This window comes from Canis lupus, chromosome 28 (genome assembly GCF_048164855.1).
Source record: "Canis lupus baileyi chromosome 28, mCanLup2.hap1, whole genome shotgun sequence".
Taxonomy (NCBI): Eukaryota; Metazoa; Chordata; class Mammalia; order Carnivora; family Canidae; genus Canis; species Canis lupus.
This window is the reverse complement of record NC_132865.1, coordinates 22,480,759-22,499,617: the sequence shown is the minus strand read 5'-3', so window position 1 is coordinate 22,499,617 and position 18,859 is coordinate 22,480,759. Positions and strand designations below refer to the sequence as shown.

The 18,859-nt window shown below is 35.9% G+C and overlaps 1 protein-coding gene across 8 annotated transcripts in view; it reads right to left on the bottom strand.

The window, feature by feature from the left end:
* NCOA2 (nuclear receptor coactivator 2) overlaps positions 1–18,859 on the bottom strand; it is a 295,906-nt gene that overhangs the window by 197,732 nt on the left and 79,315 nt on the right. The window lies entirely within an intron of this gene.

Sequence of the window (18,859 nt, the reverse complement as noted above, 5' to 3'; positions counted from 1 at the left end):
CCTCTTGGACTCATTAGAGTGGATGTGATTTTTACAACCAATATACAAGTAACTCATTAATAACATCTTGCTGTTAAATTACACGATAAATCAAGAAGACTTGTTGTATTATTTCTAGTTGGATTTAAAAAAATGTACAATATGTAAGGCCACATTTCATTGTGAATTAGGAGGTGTCTAGTCTACAAATTTTGAGTTCCCACCATAATTCTTACTATATTTTCTAATAGCTGCATTGTCCAATAGGTCTCAGAAGGAGCACTGAAAGCTGAGAAGCAGCAAAGACCCAAGATCCCTATTTCCAGACTGCCCTCCTAGGACAGGCCTGTGCCCAGCATACAGTAACACAGTGCACAGTAAATGCCTGAGTAAACAAATAAAATGCACATCACGATCTTAATTTGCTGTGATTTATAGTTTATCAGGAATCAAAAGGCTTGAAATTGCTAAAATAAAAACCTAAGTCATAATTGTTTACAGAAGTTAAAAAGTGACTGAATAATTGTATCAAAAAAAAAAAACTTGAGTAAAAGATGCAAGAATGATGCTATATATGTGTGTGTGTGGCAATCTTAACAATTTGTAAGAGCAAATGTAGATAAGGAAGAAATGAACATTTTCAATCATGAGGGCACCTGCCCACCAAATTTCTTCTGGGTGTATGCCTTTGGGAACAAAGAGTTTAACTTCAAAAAATTCTGCAGCATTTCTTCTGATCCACCAAGAATCACTTCCTCTGCATAAAGAAGTTTGTTTCTAAGATGTACGTGAAGAACACAAACAACAAATATGTGCTGATATTTACTGTGTATTAAATGTTTATTACTTTAATTTAAGAGGTCTAAAGGGGAGGGAAATAGAAAAAAGTTCCATTTTGAGTTTTACCAGGACCTGATCAGTCTGGAGATCATTGAACGTAATGAAATGCAGCTAGAGTATTAGTCAGAGATGATTCATGAAAAACTAAAGAAAATCTGTATGCAAATAAGATGTTATCACAATAAGTAAAACGAATGGATTTTCCTCAAGTGGCAGTCAGTGAGCAGTGTGCAATAAACTGTTATGTAATAGGAGTCATCAATTCTTTCCAGCTCTACTGGGTAAATGTATTAATGATGCTGGCCTACTTAAGCCCATTATAATTCTATACCAACAACTAATTCGCTCAAGGACATCACACTATGCAACAATCAAGAGCTAAGAGTTGTGATTATTAGCAGAAGTGAGGATATTAAACTATTACTGCTTCATCTATATGATTCAGTACATTTTTACCAATACGCTAAGATAATATGAGGACAAAGTGCCAACGTATCCATGCTGAAGAAAGATACATGAGACATGAAGGTATGGATAACTGATATCTTCATGTAACATCTTAAATAAGAGATATTCATAAAATACAAACACAGAATTACAAAATGTTTTGGAAGTTTACTAAGGGAAAATCTCAACTATTTAAAGCAGAAGTACAGGCACTAACAATTCTGAAACAAAGCAACATCCCTCTACTCTTCTTTCAGTCTTGTCAATTTTCACCAAGTTCTTTCAGGAGAGCATTTGAAGGGAGGCAGGCGGGAGGAAGTCTACCCTGGTCCTGGCAGAGCGACAGAAGGAAAGACAGGAACCTTTCAAGAAAGGCCAGAGAGACACATACCACCTTCTTTCTTACTACCACTGCTAAGATAAACTGCCTCTCCATAAAGCAATGGGTCACTATCAGAAGACAGCATGGAGAGGCGCCTGCGTGGTGCAGTGGGCTAAGCTTGGGGTTCTTGGTTTTCAGCTCAGGTCATGATCTCAGGGTGGTGAGAATGCTCAGCCCTCAGCCCAGAGCTTAAGATACTCTCTCTCCCTATGCTCCCCCATCCACAACCCCCTCTCTAAAATAAATAAATAAATCTTTAAAAAAAAAAAAAAAAGAGGAAGAGGCAATATTGAACAGTGGAAAGAACCAGCAGGGTTAAACATCATCAGACCAGTTTTCAAAACCTGGTTTCATCATATAAATACTGCTGCTGTTATTATGTTTCTATCATTAACAGCAGCTTAAGTATGTGACCTAGGAAATGTTACTGTGGGCTCAAATATAAAATGAGGATAATGTCCTGTTTGCAGCACCTTGGAGGTATTAAATCTGATGATTATATAAAGCACCTGGTACACAGTAGCTGTTAAAATTATTATCCTACCAAGTATGATCCTGCTAAATGTTGCTAGCTCTGACAGGTAACTCAATGGAAAGATGAAAAATGGAAGCTTCAGGCCTGCCCTACCCTAAGTAGGACTGATTTTCCCTGGAATGTCCTAATGGCTTTATCTGACCATAACTTTCCAGAGACACATAAACATGGAGACTGCTGGGAAATGTCTGAACCAGAGCTATCTTAAAACTACATCAAAAGGTGAAAAATACTACCTAATGTTAAATCTTACTATAAAGTTACATAATCAAAACAGTGGGGTATTAGCATAAGGATAAACAATAGAAGAGAACACAGTCCAGGAAACGGCCTACACATTTATATCAAATCATATTCAACAAAGGTCACAAGGTAATTAATGAGAAATAGACAGTCTTTTCAATAAATGATGCCAAAAACTATTATACATATGGAGAGGGAAAAAGAAACTCAACCTTTACCTTGTACCATGTACAAAAATTAACTCAAAATGGATAGTATCATATATCTAAAAGTAAAAACTGAACTACAAAACTTGGAGAAAATTATTACGGATTACGCAGAAAATTTTTAAATATTATACCAGATATATAAAATAAAAAAGACCATAAAAGAAAACAACCTGATAAACTGAACTCCATTACAATTAAAACTTCTGCTCTTCAAAAGACATAACTTAAAAATGAAAACACAAGATACGGGTGGAGAGAAAATATTGGCAAAATAATTACCTGTAAAGTACGTGCATTTAAAATAAAGAGCTAAATAATGAGGATATCTATCTAGAATATATAAAGAACTTTTATAACTCAAAAATAAAATAATTCAACTTTTTTAAATGGGCAAAACCTTTAAAGATTTTTAAAAATATTATAGAAAATATACAATGGTGTCTCAGTCCAGTCAAACATTTGATTCTTGTTTTTAGCTCAGGTCATGGTCTTAAGGTTGTGAGATGTAGCATGGAGCTTGCTTAGGATTCTCTCTCTCTCCCCCTCTGCCTCTCTCCACTCTCTCTTTAAAAAAAAAAAAAAAAAAAACAGATATACAATGGGGAAAGTACACAAGAGTACTAAACATCATTAGTCATCAAAAAAATATAAATTAAAACCAAAAAAAAAGGGACACCTGGGTGGTTCAGCGTTTGAGCATGCCTTCAGCTCAGGGTGTGATCCTTGGGTCCAGGGATCAAGTCCCGCATTTGGTTCCTGCAGGGAGCCTGCTTCTCCTTCTGCCTAGGTCTCTGCCTCTCTCTTTCTCTGTCTTTCATGAATAAATACTGTCTCTCATGAACAAATAAATAACATCTTTAGAAAACAAAACAAAATATGCTAGACATGAAATAAAACATTGACAAGGACAGGAAGAAACTAGAAACCTCGAATGACATGGAAATGCACAGTGGTATGGCCATTTTGGGAAACAGTTCAGAAGTTTCTCATCATATAACGCAAGAATTTCACTCCAAGGAGCATTTTCACTTCTCCTGGGGACAGATGATCACACAAGCAGTTGTATAAGGACAATCCTAGCAGCTATGTTTAGAACAGCTGAAAAGTGGAAACTCAACAATTTCCATTTGGTAAATGGATTTTCTAGAATGTAATACACAACACAGTAAAATATCAACAATAACAAGAAATGAATTACTCATGATGCAACAACCTGAACCTTAAAAACATGTGCTAAATGAAGGAAGCCAGACACAAGATAGCATATCATATAATTCTATTATTTTGAAATTTCTAGAAAAAGTAAAAACTACAGAGGCAAAAACAGGTTAGTGCTGCCCTGCATTAGAGAATGGAAGTGGGGAATGGACACAAGAGAACTTTCTGGGCTGAGAGAATTATTCTAAAACTGGATTGTGGGTGATGCCAAAGAAAGATGTATAAGAAACACAAGACATAGATAACTGTCTACATTTACTAAAACTCATCCTATAATACACTTAAAATGGGTGCATTTCACGGTATGCAAATTATGCCTGAATTTTTTAAATTTTTTAAATGCTAAAAAAATGTCAATGTACATGTATCTCTATGTACCTCCCTTTCTTCCAGTGTGATGGTTAGGGTTACTGTGTTAGTAAAGGGATGTAAGGGACAAAGGCTAGTTCTAGCAGCAAAGGGTGTAAACATCTGACAAGTAGTGCATCAACTTGGTTGCACGAATAACACATCATTACTTTGAGGCAAAAAAATCAGAAGTGAGCCTACATCACACAAGAAAAGACTGCTGACAACATAGATGATTTTTCAAAAGGTGGTGGAGGTTTAAAAGAAGATATACTATTTTATTTATTTATTATTTATTTATTTATTTATTTATTTATTTATTTATTTATTTATTTATTTTAAATGTAGGGTTAGGAACAAAGCCAGAGGAAGCAAAATAAGAAGAAAATGAAGTGACATCTGCAATACTACCTAAAAGAGCACTTTATGCTACCAGAATGAGAGAAGAGTCATATTTTGCTGTTTTGGTTTACTATCGTCACCATCATCATCAACAGCTACAGTTTATGAAATGCTTCTGGCAGAGAGCTTTACATGTCACTCATTTTAATCTTCCTAACAGGGGTACCTGGGTGGCTCAGTGGTTGAACGTCTGCCTTTGGCTCAGGTCGTGATCCTGGGGTCCTGGGATTTAGTCCCACATCAGGCTCCTCGTGGGGAGCCTGCTTCTCCCTCTGCCTATGTCTCTGCCTCTCTATGTCTCTCATGAGTAAATACATAAATTCTTAAAAAAAATAATAATATTAATCTTCCTAACAACCCTATGAGGTAGGTATTGCTACTATCACCTCCATTTTGTAGATACAGAAACTTAACTGACAAGTGAAGCACTTTGTCCAAGGTCACAGAGGTAATGCAGTGGTAAAGCCTGGATTCTAACCCAGAGTCTGGGTGCAGAGTCCAAGCATGCTCTTACCTGATGAGCTGTTATGGAAGTTCACTGTTCTGATATTGCTATCATTTTTGCCAACTTGACATGAAAAAGATGATGGCAATAATGTGATTAACTTGAAAACTGCCTTCTGGTTCTGGTACGGTACAAAAAAGAGCAGCAAAGCATATTCCCCACATCATCTACCCCAGCTGGACATTCTCAATGAATCCTGACATTCGTTTTTCTTGACCCAAATGTAGCCTCACAGTTTTCTCAAAGTTCTCACGAATCAAAGGAAATCATCACATTAGGACTGGCACACAAATGAAAATATATTTGCCAACCAGAGCAATTAACTTGAGGTTTTATGGCACATACTAAGAAAGAGGACTCTACCCAAAGGGAGCCCTACAAACTGCCATACTTCATGTTTCAACATAGGTCCTACTGATTACTGGTCTTGTTTTTTAGCCAGGACCACCACAGTCATCAAGCCAGTCAGATAAGTTGGTGGGACTGAAGGTTGGTGGGACTGAAGAGAGCACATGGGGAAAGAAGAAAAAGCTAGTGCTACTCAAATCACTTGAAATTTTTCAACAGTTCCATCCAAACAAATCTGAACATATATTCACAAGTGTTCACCTGCAATGAATGACCAGCATGATAATTTGATTTCTTTTTGCTTAAAGACATAAAAAATCTCAACACAAAACATACCTTTAACTCACCATGTTTCAAGTTATATTACATCAAGAGGAAGTCATACTTTCAGGACTTAACTATGAGAACTATTTCAGATTACTGAACAGGAAACTAAATATTCTTATTAAATATTAGAAAATATTATAATAGTAAAATCCCAAATTTGATGTGTTGCAAGTCTTAATCATATAATGTATAAAGAATGTGGACTGTCAGGTAAAATTCTTTCCCAATCATTAAGTTGATGGTACTAAAAATAACATCTATACCACAGAAGAATAATTTATAAGTTAACTAACTTCTATACATACTTCAGATAGCTTGTGTTTTCTTCATTTAAAAGGCTCTACCTCCACTGCAGACAATGACTCTTAACTAATGAAACTCTTTAACAAATAACTTTCATTTTCCAAAGTCTTTTTTAAAAGGGTCAACAATATCTCAAAATGCCCTTAAAATGACATTTAGCTCGTAACTTATATATAAACATTAATTAACTTTGTAATTATTCTCTCCAACTACTTATTCTGCCTATTATACATATATAAGGTTCTTAAACTTTAGGTTTTGCTTAAAGAAATCTTCAGTTTAAAAAAAAAAAAAAAAAAAGAAATCTTCAGTTTTCTAGAACCAGTGCTTAAAATTATTGAAGTCCAACCTTAAGATGTTCTTGTTATTTTAATTCAGTCTAATCAAATGCTTTCAGTACAGTTAATCATAAGTTAAAACAAGTAGAGATTTAGATTTATAATCTAATAACTTCTACACTAAATGTAAAAAAAAATTCTAAATAGATATATACAAAAGGATGTAACATCAGTTTTAAAAATTCCTAAGCTGCAGGCAGGTGCACATATATCATTGGTATAGTGAAATATAACCTACCCATCAACTTTATAAATATCATATGATCATTCCTTTCATTTTTGTCTCTCACAATGGGCCGAGACAAATACAATGAAGCCAACTATCATAAAACACTAACTCTTCAAAGAACAGTATTCTTGCCCAGAGACAGACTTAAAAGAAAAATTAGTTTCGTACATGTAGATGAATGTACACGGCTCACATTTGGAAGACAACTAGAAATTTACTAATTTGGAGTCACTGGAGGCACAGGGGTAGAAAAAATACTGTGGAGTCACTAACCTGAATATAGCATTTAAATTCAAAGAAATGGTTAAGACAGTGGCAGAAGGAAGACCAGCAAAGACAAGTACTACAGAATCCAAGAGGAGATAGTTCCAAGGAGGCGAGGGTGGTTGAAATAATTTAATGCAACCAAGAATTATACAGTTTCTACTTGATTTGGCAAGCAGAAAGTGCTGATCTTCCTAAGAACAGCTGCATTGGAGTGACAAAGATATAAAGCAGACTGGAGAAAGTTGAGGTACTGACAAATGAATAGGATATAAGGATTCGGACAGAGCAGGCGCTAATGATTACTATTATAGTTACCTTATACTAAAATTAATCCTCCCCTCTAGACTGTGAGCTCCTTGAGGGCAAGGGTAAGGTTTCATCTCCCTTTGATAAGGAAACAACATGCCTCCAGACAAGTGACTTTTAATGCTCCTGCAGAAGTCCTGGGGCTCTAATTAGGAAGCATGGCCCCCAAATTAACACGATAATATAGTCTTTAATGGAATTACAAGGAGAAAACAGAAAAAAATTAATTAACTGGGCAGAAATTAATCTTTCTTAAACAAAGATAAAAGGCTCTGAGATGACTCCTGACCAAGACCAGAGCATGCCAACCTGTCAATCATTCGGTCTTCCCAAAATAAAAGGCCTCAACACACAATGTAGTAGTAAAACAATTAAAATTTGTTTTTCTCCCAATAATGCGGATCATCTTTGCCTGCAATGTTTCCCTTCATTCTCCTTAAAATAAGAATATTTATTGAAGCCTACTGTGTATACCAGAATAGTAGAGGATTTCCATATATTATATCAACTGCAGAGGGAAGAAATTCACGTAGGGAGAGGAAATGGGACTGTGAACTCCTTTCAGAAACTTCCCTTCTCTTGAGGTTTTTCTCCCAAATTAATGCTACAATGACCACTCTAACCAATATGAAATGAGGCTACACTCCTTCCCTATACCCCTGAGGATAATGCAGATAGGCTTATGTATGTAAAACTTACCCCAGTATGAGCGGGTGGTAAGAGGTAAGCAACTGAATCAAAAGCAACATTAATACTATATATCTGCCTACCCAGGACAAGTACAGAGTCTTTGCCCTCAATAACTAATGTTCATTTCAAAAACGAGCCTCCCAAGAACCAGCACAAACTTTCTGCCCACCAGAAGCCCCCTTCTGAGTTTGTTTTTCCTCTCAGGACAGGCTTCTTTCCTCCAATGACTGTCATTGTCACTGTCCTAAAGGAGGCCTCACCTTTCAACAGCATTTGGCCACAGTAAGTTAACCATCCTTTTAACATAATAAAGGGAACATTCATTAAAAAAAGAAAACACACACACACACATACATTGTAAAAAGGAGGATAGGAGTCTTCTTAAAAAGCTCTGGAACACCCGTCTTATAACCAAGAAGTAACATAATTTGTCTAAAGTCAAAGAACGAGTTATGGAACTGGGTGTCAGACCCAGGTCCACCTGACTCCAGGCATTAACTTCTTACTACTCTGACTGCCTGCCAGGCAAGCACCAATCCATCAAAAAATAAATAAGTAAAAGACAAGAAGGTGGGGAAGGGAAGAGAGAAAAGTAGCAACCCTTAAATAAAATGGTATTTTTCAAAAGTTGAAAAGAGTTCACATTTATGTATAATATATGTTTATGGCTGTAATTTCACATCACAAATAAGTTTTTCAAAGTAAAATTACAATTTTATATGAGGTAAATAAATGTAGCGTTATTTTACAAAGTTCCAGAAAGACTACGGTATTCCAAAAATGAGCACCAGATTACTAAGAAAAAAGCTATGCAGCTTAGTATGTTGGAAAATGGAGAGCGGGCAGCCCCAGTGGCACAGCGGTTTAGCGCCACCTGCAGCCCAGGGTATGATCCTGGGGACCCAGGATCGAGTCCCACATCGGGCTCCTTGCATGGAGCCTGCTTCTCCCTCTGCCTGTGTCCCTGCCTCTCTCTCTCTCTCTGTGTGTCTCTCATGAATAAATAAATAAAATCTTAAAAAAAAAAAAAAGGAAAATGGAGAGCATATCCCTGGAGTACAGCTAGTACCTAGTCAAATGTTTATTGTCTGTCTGTATGATCTGAGTCAACCTATGGATCCAACTGTCACTCAGAAGAATTATTACCAAAAAAGGTATTTCATTTGCAATTTGATTTATTGTGTGGGCCTATGCAGAGTTTCTCGTTTTGTTAAAAAATTTAAAATGCAATTTTTAACTTTACCTAGCCTATGTCTAGGCTACTTTAGCCTATGTCTAGGCTCTGACAAAAACACTGAGGAATACTGGAGAAAATGGGGTCCTATGGCAAAAGTACCATTTTGAATAAAAGTTTAGCTCTGTAAGAAACTTGAAAATAAGCTATTTTAACTATCATTTTTTAAAGATTGGAAACTGACATTCAAAGAGATTAGTACCTCTGCTGACAATAGTATTTCTATCATCCTCTGACTAAAGAAGTTTCTATGAACCTCGAAACAAATACTACCATAAAGACACTGGCCTTCCCATCATATCTTAAGTAATTGCTATGGAAATCATCATCAAATCTGTGTCAACCTTTGCATCACAGAAGGGCATTACGTACACTAAAAGGTATGAGAGGTTTGTAACTTAGTTGTCAATCTAGAACATGTAGAGAAAATATCTAACAATACAAAATATAAATAAAATTTGAAAGATCTGGAAATGAACTTTCTAACATCCTAAATATACAGAATAACAAGGAGAGCTACCTTTTGTTATTATTGTATTAGTTGCTATAATACAAGTTTTACAAGCATTATTTTTACTATTTCCCATAAATAGGTTTCACCCCCATGGCATCTATCAATTCCATTTTGCAAGTGAGGAAACTGAAAGTCAAAGAAGTTAAGTGATTTCCTGAAGTTAAACCAAGAGGAAGAACTAGTAATGGAATCTATATCTTTCTGAATTCAAGCCCTCCTCTTTTCCCTGTTGTTTCCATCTTGTTCCATTCTGCCAGGCTCTACTCCTCTGCACTCTGGCTCCACCCACCACCTTCCTCTCAACCCAGGAGAAGAATGATTTGGTATCAAATTTGGTATCAAAGCATCAAGAAGATGCTTTCTAATATCCTGCTATTACAAAAACAGCCACAAGCATCATTCACCCAACAAATTCACTCAGTACAACCCAGTGAGTTGCTCAAAATGTGTCACTAACAAGATTATTCAATCATTGGCCTGTTATGCCTATATAAGCAAAGAAAATGGAAGAAATACTAATATTATAGGATAAAAGGCAGGCGTGAAGAAAAAAATTTTAAGCTGAGACAAGGGGCGCCTGGGTGGCTCAGTGGGTTAAGTGTGCCTTCGGCTCCGATCATGATCCCATAATCCCTGGGATTGAACCCCACATCTGGCTCCCTGCTCAGTGGGGAGTCTGCTTTTCCCTCTCCTTCTGAAGCTCCCCTTGCTTGTTCTCTCTCTCTCTCTGTGTCTCTCTCTCTTTCTCTCCCCTGACAAATCGAAATAAGGCCCTACCAGCGTGGTTCATGAAACGTCTGAGTTTGGCTCAAGAACAAAGTTTTTCTAGGTTTAAACCTAAATGAAGAGGGGGATCCCTGGGTGGCTCAGCAGTTTGGCGCCTGCCTTTGGCCCAGGGTGCGATCCTGGAGTCCCAGGATCGAGTCCTGCATCGGGCTCCAGGCATGGAGCCTGCTTCTCCCTCTGCCTGTGTCTCTGCCTCTCTCATAAATCAATCAATCAATCAATCAATCAATCAATCTTTTTAAAAAGCCTAAATGAAGAAAAAATGTAGAGCTTTATTTTTCTATAAAGCTAAATTTTATTAAATTTGAAGATTCTCCTTTATTATTAGATTATGAGCTTACTATATTCTGGGGTTAAGTTTTCCTTACATTTTCTGAAATGGTGGTTGTCGCTGATGGTCATTTTTTTTTCCCCATGTAATGACTTGACAAAATTCAAAATCTGACAGTCCTCTGTCAGTTCCCTAGATTTGGGGGGAAATTTTCAGTAGTACACAAAATCAAAATTTCTAGGTACCATTACTGGCTCATCTATTATGAAATGCTGTATTAATCCACATGCATGTGTGCACACACACGCATGCACACACACACAGAGAGAAACACAAATATAGGTACTCCCCTCTGGCACCATGGAAAAAGTTCACTTTCAGCATGAACTTCCAACCAAAAAGTTCTTGTTTCTACCCAAAGAAATGTTTAACACTCCTCCCTCACGCAGGTCTAGGACAAAGAGCACTCTGGGCAGTCAAGCCACAACACAGCATGGAGAGAGGGACAAAACAGCTATCATCAGATCCCTGAATACTAAACAGTGGACATGGACATTATTATGCTGAACGTTCTAAAATAAAACCACAGCCTAATAAGGTTAATAATAACAATGACAAGTAATATATATATAAAGGATAGAAACTGTGGAAGACTAATGACAGCAATAAACTTTTTGCCACTGCTACTGAAAAATGAAGTATAACTGCCCTCCCTGGGGCTGCCTTAGTGACTGGCCTAACAGACTGCAGCAAAAGTAATATTCTGGAACTTCTGAGCTTTGAACTTTGCAGCAATAGGACTTTGGAACCCTTTATCTTGGAGTCTGAGCCACTACATATGTCTGACTACCTTGAAGCCACCATACCAGGAGGAAGCCCAACCTAGCTATGTGAAGAGGCCATAGGAAAAATATATGCTCAGCCAGCCCCAATCCATTCCAGCTACTAAGAAGAGTTCCTGAGCCTCTCAGCTGAGACTCCATACACCACAGAAACAAGCCATCTCTGCTATGCTCTGTCCAAATTCCTAACCCACAGAATTATGATATCATAGTAAGTTGTTTAAGCAACAGGTAACTAGAATAAAAACTAACAGCTTTTCATAAATAGTAATAAAGACTTTAAAGAAAAAAGGAAACATCTCAGGAAGACTAGCTAGAAACCAGAACGGTATCCAACACAAAAGAGGATTATGGTACATAAGATAAATATAAATCCATTTATTCACTTACCCAACAAATATTTATAATACTAGGACCTATAAATAGGGATATACACAGGCTCTAGAAATGCTTTAAAAAAAGGTTCTGACTTCAAGGAACTTACAGACTAGAAAATATTCTGTATAATAGTGTCTTTCTGTATACTTTTTAATGTTTTTCACAAAAATAACACAATCAACAATTCAGATACAACCAATATATGCAGACCAATCTCAGAGTGACTTGGGGTTGGAGTTCCTCTAAGAAAAGGAAGTGAAGATTGAATCAAAATCCCACAAAAGGTCATTTGCAGTTTGTAATATCTCAGCATGCCTTCGTTAACTATAGTATATAATAAAATGTTTGGATTCTCATTTCAGACTATAAATTCAAGGCATGTGTAACTAATCCTTTTTTATTTTTTCTTCATCAAGTATCAGGTTAAAGAACCTTTAGAGATATTATTACAAAGATGCCGGGTAGGCCTTTTCTACTTTACTGCAGTTGAGATTTGGGGACCCAAAATGGGCAAAACAAGTAAGGTCAGTAGTAAGTTGTTTTAACAAGATTTATTTCTGTCTAGGTGTGCTACAGTTTAAACAAACACACTTACTATTCCAGTGACTAAAATAATTTTCACTGCTCCTTTTATTAAAGCATAGACAATTTCACCTTTCATATTATTCTCAGGGTTCTAAAATTATTCACACTTTTTCTATTTACAGGATTTCTCTATTCAAATTTCACAGGAGGGCAAAAAGAACACAAATAGGGAAAATTATTTTACCAGTTTTTTGGGTTTTTTTAACTAGGTATTTTTAAATACAGGAAAATGTTTGATCTCATGTTGTAAAAGAATGCAACAGTAAATAAGCATGTTCAAGTCCTCCTTCCTGGCCCAAAGACCATAGCATGTCTTAAGATCATCAGCACCTAACAAACTGCCTCTGTAAAGGGTACTCAGCAAATATGTATGGACTGATAATGCATTTATTCCCCAGTAATTTTTTAAGTGTAATAAAAATAAGCAATGCTATTTTCTGTTTTGGTAAATATTTGAGGCAAAGAGAAAAGGATGATGTTTTCAAAAGTGGTCACAAAGAAACATACCTTCTCATTTTCTCGGTAAAACACTGAAAGAGGTATGGTGGAGGTAGGATATATTAACAAATTCTTTGTGCTCTAATGTCAAAATTCTAAAGGTGTGACAAACACTCACTTAAAATATAAATGGCCCATGTTTATCTTTTCTCTCATCATTTTAGTTTTAGCACATTACACAGTAATTTGTCAGAATTTCCTTTTAAAAACATGACACAAAAGAAAAAAAAATCTACTGCCAAAAAGTAATTTCTTAATATTTTTGCCAAAATATACTATGAAAGTCAAAACACAGTAGTGAACAAGAATATAATTAGGAACTTAAAAATTATAATACTAACATTTCATTATAAAAAGTAACAATATCTGGGAAGAAGATACTCTAGAATATCTGACTTGGGACACCTGTGTGGCTCAATGGTTGGGCACCTGCCTTCTGCTCAGGGTGTGATCCTAGAGTCCAAGGATTGAGTCCCACATCGGGCTCCCTGCATGGAGCCTGCTTCTCCCTCTGCCTGTGTGTGTGTGTGTGTCTCTCATGAATAAATAAAATCTTAAAAAAAAAAAAAAAGAATATCTGACTGGACAGTTGGCTCACTGTTTCTCTTTTCTAGACTGCTCTGGAGGTTAGCACGGAATGAAACCACGTATCAGGAGACCAGGCCATCCTCCTAGACTTCCCTATGAGATTCAAGGCCAATCACTTAACATCTCCTGGCTTCAGTTCCTCAGTGAAAGAAAGAGAGAGTGGCATAATTATCTCAATCCCACTTTAGCCCTAAAAAATTCTACTGTCCTCAAGTAAAGGGCCATTAGTCTAAATAAATAGGATTTGAAGACACCCACATCTTCTACTTGCCTAATATTAAGGCACAACCATTTCCCTAATCTTACATTAAGCTCTACAAGTTTCAAATACCTACAGATAGATTATTTTTCTCTTATTTTATCTTGACAACAATTCTGTGAGGTGGACTCTGAGTATGTAATTATTTTAATTTTTTTTATTTTAATTTTTATTTATGATAATCACACAGAGAGAGAGAGAGAGAGAGAGGCAGAGACACAGGCAGAGGGAGAAGCAGGCTCCATGCACCGGGAGCCCAACGTGGGACTCGATCCCAGGTCTCCAGGATCGTGCCCTGGGCCAAAGGCAGGCGCTAAACCGCTGTGCCACCCAGGGATCCCTGAGTATGTAATTATTATGTGCATTAGACAAATGTCAAAAGGAAGGTTCAGTGAAATTGTGATTTGATTAAAGTCACTCAGCCAAAAAAGGGGGAAAAAGGCCTAGAAATTAGATCTTCTGACTCCCAGCTTTGCTTAAACTTCCAGAAAAAGCCACTTTTTAAACTACAAAATAAATTACATACCAGTAAGAAAGAAAAAAATATGGTGCTATTTTTGAGTGGCTACATTGTTTCTTTAAATTTTAATATCCTGTATCTTAAATTCCCTAGGATAACATAATTTGGGGCCTTTATGTCTCAAAATTATTTTCAAGAAAATCCCAGAGGCTTAAATGTGCTATAAAAATACTGCCATATATCAAAGTTTTCTAAATTGACGTATATTCCTTGACAAAAAGGTTCCGTGGTAAAATAAAATTTGAAAATATATGTAGATTAACAATGCACACCAGCTTTTCAGTTTCGTGTGCCATTTCGCAAATGTGTTGCTCAATATACATTTCAGACATTTAAAAAATACCAGCTCACACTCTAAGGCACTTTTATTCCAATGAACACATCTTAGAAAATACTTCCATACATTTTTTTTTTTTTTTTTAGAGAAAATCATTTGCTAAGCAAAACAAAATTACCACAATTTTCCCTTACTTTCCCAGCATATATATATTTTCATACTTTCTGAAATGGTAAAGTATCTTACAAGTGTACATTTAATGTGACAGTGTTTCTTTTTATTTTTCCTGGAAAGTTGCTAATCTGATACTGTACTTTACAATAAATAGCAACTTGGAATAGAGGAACTACTGTAAAAATCTTCTCATAATCATAAAGTGTACTCTCTGTAACACAAATGGCATCATATGAAAACGTTTCACCCCGTAGTCATGCTCCATCAATTACCCAGAACTGACACTGAAGAACCTAAGAGGAGACCATAATTCAGATAGAAGCATACATTTTGAACAGGTATTAGCAAAGACATGTAATCAGGGGAAAATATTCATTACAGCAATAATTTTTGAACCAATCTTCAAATATTATAAGGATTTATATCTAAAATTGGAAGCTAACATTTACAAGTAAAGGGTGAGTCAAATTACTTAATCACTGGGCCCAGTGAACCTAACGGTAACATGGAAGCAACTATAAGTGTGGTTTCTGCCCTATTTAGAAAATAGCAAACTCTAAGGCAAAGGCTAATTAGCTAATCTGAATGTATCTTCCGCTCCTGATTTTATAGCACTTGATGAATTTGAGTCCCAAAGGAATGAGACATTTCTAACCCTTCGTCCAGACAACTATGAATTCTCTAATACAAATTAACCAAATACACTTTCTTCTTACTTCCATCTAATGATGTTTAGCAGGTCCAAAAATACTTTCAAATGCTTTTGGAAATCTAAGGCAGCTTAGGAACTCGAGCTGTTTTTAGTAATGGTATTTTAAAAGTGGTAGAACTCACCACTTCAGGCAAAGAGGTATGACTTGTCACTGGTAATAGTGGTAACATGGCAGAGTGAAGAGAGCTATTTTGAGAAAATAAGAGACTGTGGGTTCTAGTCTTAAACCTCACTCTTCCCCTCATATACATGAAATTTAATGCTTATGTAATTCACAAATTAAACATGTTTTAAAATGAAAGAAATTACAGCAGAATAAGTTATGTATTCATTTTTAAAGTTACAGCAAAAAAAATCTTTTTTAGGAATAGAAGCAGTCAGGGTTGCCTAAAAAATTTTTGATATTTCTGTTCTTCCTACTCCTTAAATGTTTACACAAGTGTCCCCCCACACACACCCCTACCCACTTCTCTTGCGTCCATTTTAGAATGTGGAAGGTAATTCTCAGATACAGAGTAAATTTCAAAAGCCACTTCCTTGTCCACAAATACATGAACAAGTCATATTTTAAAATAAAGCATAGAATACCACAAAAAGTCTCACAAAAACTATCAAAGTATAGTATGCATCACCAACCTATAGTTATCCTATTTTCAGCTATGGGGTAAAAGCCACCTTTCTGCAAATGAGTTTAGGCTTCAAGTGCTAGATTGAGGAAGATGAACAAGTCTAAAAATCAAGATTCACTTATAAAATGGCAAAAGTAAAAATGTGCTCACATATTATGATTATTAACATTAAATAATAAATATTAAAACAGTTTAAAAAAACAATAACTAGAGGAATAAATGTTTATTGACTTGGAAAGATGGTTGCAGCGTATTGGCAGATATAAAAAGCAGGCTGTGAAAATAAAAAATATAATATGTGATCCACCCTTCCCCCCTCCCCAAAGAAAAGAGAAATAACAACTAACAGCATTTTTTAGAAGGTCACAACAAAAAGATGAAAACTACCCAAACTCCACAGCAAAACTGGCCTCTATGAGCACATTGCTAAAATGGACCATTTATTCACCTTTAGGTCATTTTCAAGTATAACACTGGGAAGTGAGGGCTTTGAAATGTTCTTTGAATATGTAAGCAAGCAGTATACATTTCCTAAGTGTAAAATATAAGTTAAAAAAATAAGCTTAATGAAGAAGATTAACATTTAAGCTTTCTGAAATTATTCATCAGTAGTTAAGTTTTTGGGTTTTTTTTAGGATACAAAAATTGTATTTGTATGTAAAAAAGACCATTGCCTTTCTTGGCTGTATTTCCAATGATATGCCTTCTAACTTTGAGAATTTAACCATTTCTCACTGATGAGCTCTCTTCAGATAGATTACAGAAATGTAGGTCTGGTCAGTAATCAATGCTGTCCAGAGGACATTTCCTTCAAGTAACCATTCCTTTTAACCAAAAGGAGTGCAGAAATGATAAAGCCTACATGGACTGACACTAGTCACTCCTACACAACATAGGATGCCTTTTGATGCCGAAATCTCCAGCATGTTCAATGAAATACTAGTAAGTGAATAAGTTCTGAAGTGCTAAAGAAGACAGTGCATTGTGCTTTGTAATCACTTTGTGATCATATCTTATTAGAAATCAGGTAAGATACTTGACACTGATTATAAAGGACTGATAATCCAACTTGTAAATGTAAAAGTACTTTCATCTGTGATCTCTTCTTCCTATAGTTTAGCTATTTCTTTGGGCACCGAACACCTCTAAGGAAAAGAAAGGGTTGAGAAAATGAGGTAAAATTCCAATGTATGAATTTCATCCCCAGTAAAAGCACTTAAAAAACAAAACAAACAGAATAATCTCTTAGAAACCTAAAAGAAAATACACTAAAATACTAAAAGTGGTTATGTGAGGATGGTGCCATTGTGGGTAAATTCTTTAATGTACACACCTTCTAAATTATAACCATATTACCAATAGTTATATTTAAACCAAACAATGAAAGAATTGTTGAGAACATAAGTTATAAGTTATAATCATTGATTTAAAATATTTTTAGCCATCCTGGGTTTATTTTCTATAAGATAAAAGGGAAGTTGCCTATATAACTTAGCAATGTAAACAAATACAAAAATATCTCAAAGTTATTCCCTTCTCATTGTCTGTGTGAAGGAAGGGAAAGAAATAAAGGAAATGAAAGCCATGAGTACACACTCACAAACCAAAACCACAAGAAAAATAATCTAAAACCAGACAGAAGGCAAGAGAAAAGCAAGACTCTCTACATAAGAAGTGATTTTGCAACACTAATAGGGCAAACCCACATTCCTGCCACAAGCCTCCTGCTTTCAAACAGGCCACACAGCTGGCGGTCTTGAAAGCTTTCCAGATAGGAACCAAGATAGTAAAAGAAATCAGTAGGTCTCAGGATTGAACTAAACCCTAAACTGATTCTGATGAAACACGGCCCTGCTGGGGTATAATATTAAGGCAGCCAGAAACTCAGTTAAATAGATGATTATAACTTTTATAGAATAAGCCTGAAGAAATACTGTTTTGAATATGGCCCTCTTTAGTTAATAATGAACTGTCCAAAGTATTGAAAAGTACATACATACTTTCTAGAGAGAAAAATACGTCCACATGATGCACAACATAGGGAGGATGAGGCACCACGCTGAGAAATAATCTAGAGGTATGCCTCATGTAAAACCTACTCTTGGTAAACTGTGTTTGTGTAGTTATTGAGTCTAGTTTCCTCTTGAAGTCAAGGCACCATGTGGTTGAAAAGAAAGTCTCTAGATTTGGAGACTGAACTTGTTTACAAGGGCTCAAGGGCTGTTTAATGCACTGTTTTAAAGACATCACAAAATCTTCACCAAGCCCAGGAAGCATTGCCTATGAAACTATTAAACCAACTCCCAGAAATCCCAAACACTTCTCTCAATCCCTATAGAACTCTCTAAAGCAGCACTCTGGTTTTGTTTTCAGAACATTCAAGAAATTACTCATCCACAAGAGATCTGAGTAGGTTTACCTGAAGAGCTGGCTGTGCTACATCCATCTTCTTTCTCATAGAGGAAGTTGTGATACTAGGGCATTCTTTGCCAAACAGGAAGGAAGTAAAACAGCTTTCTTTTGTACGAGGAATGCTTTTTATTTTTGGAGCTAAAGTATACCTCATAAATTTGCTTCCTAGATAATGCTTCCCTCTCATTGCCAATAAGTTACTTATTTCATCATATCACCTAAATATAGCACTAGGAAAATCATCATGTTTTCCATTAACTATAC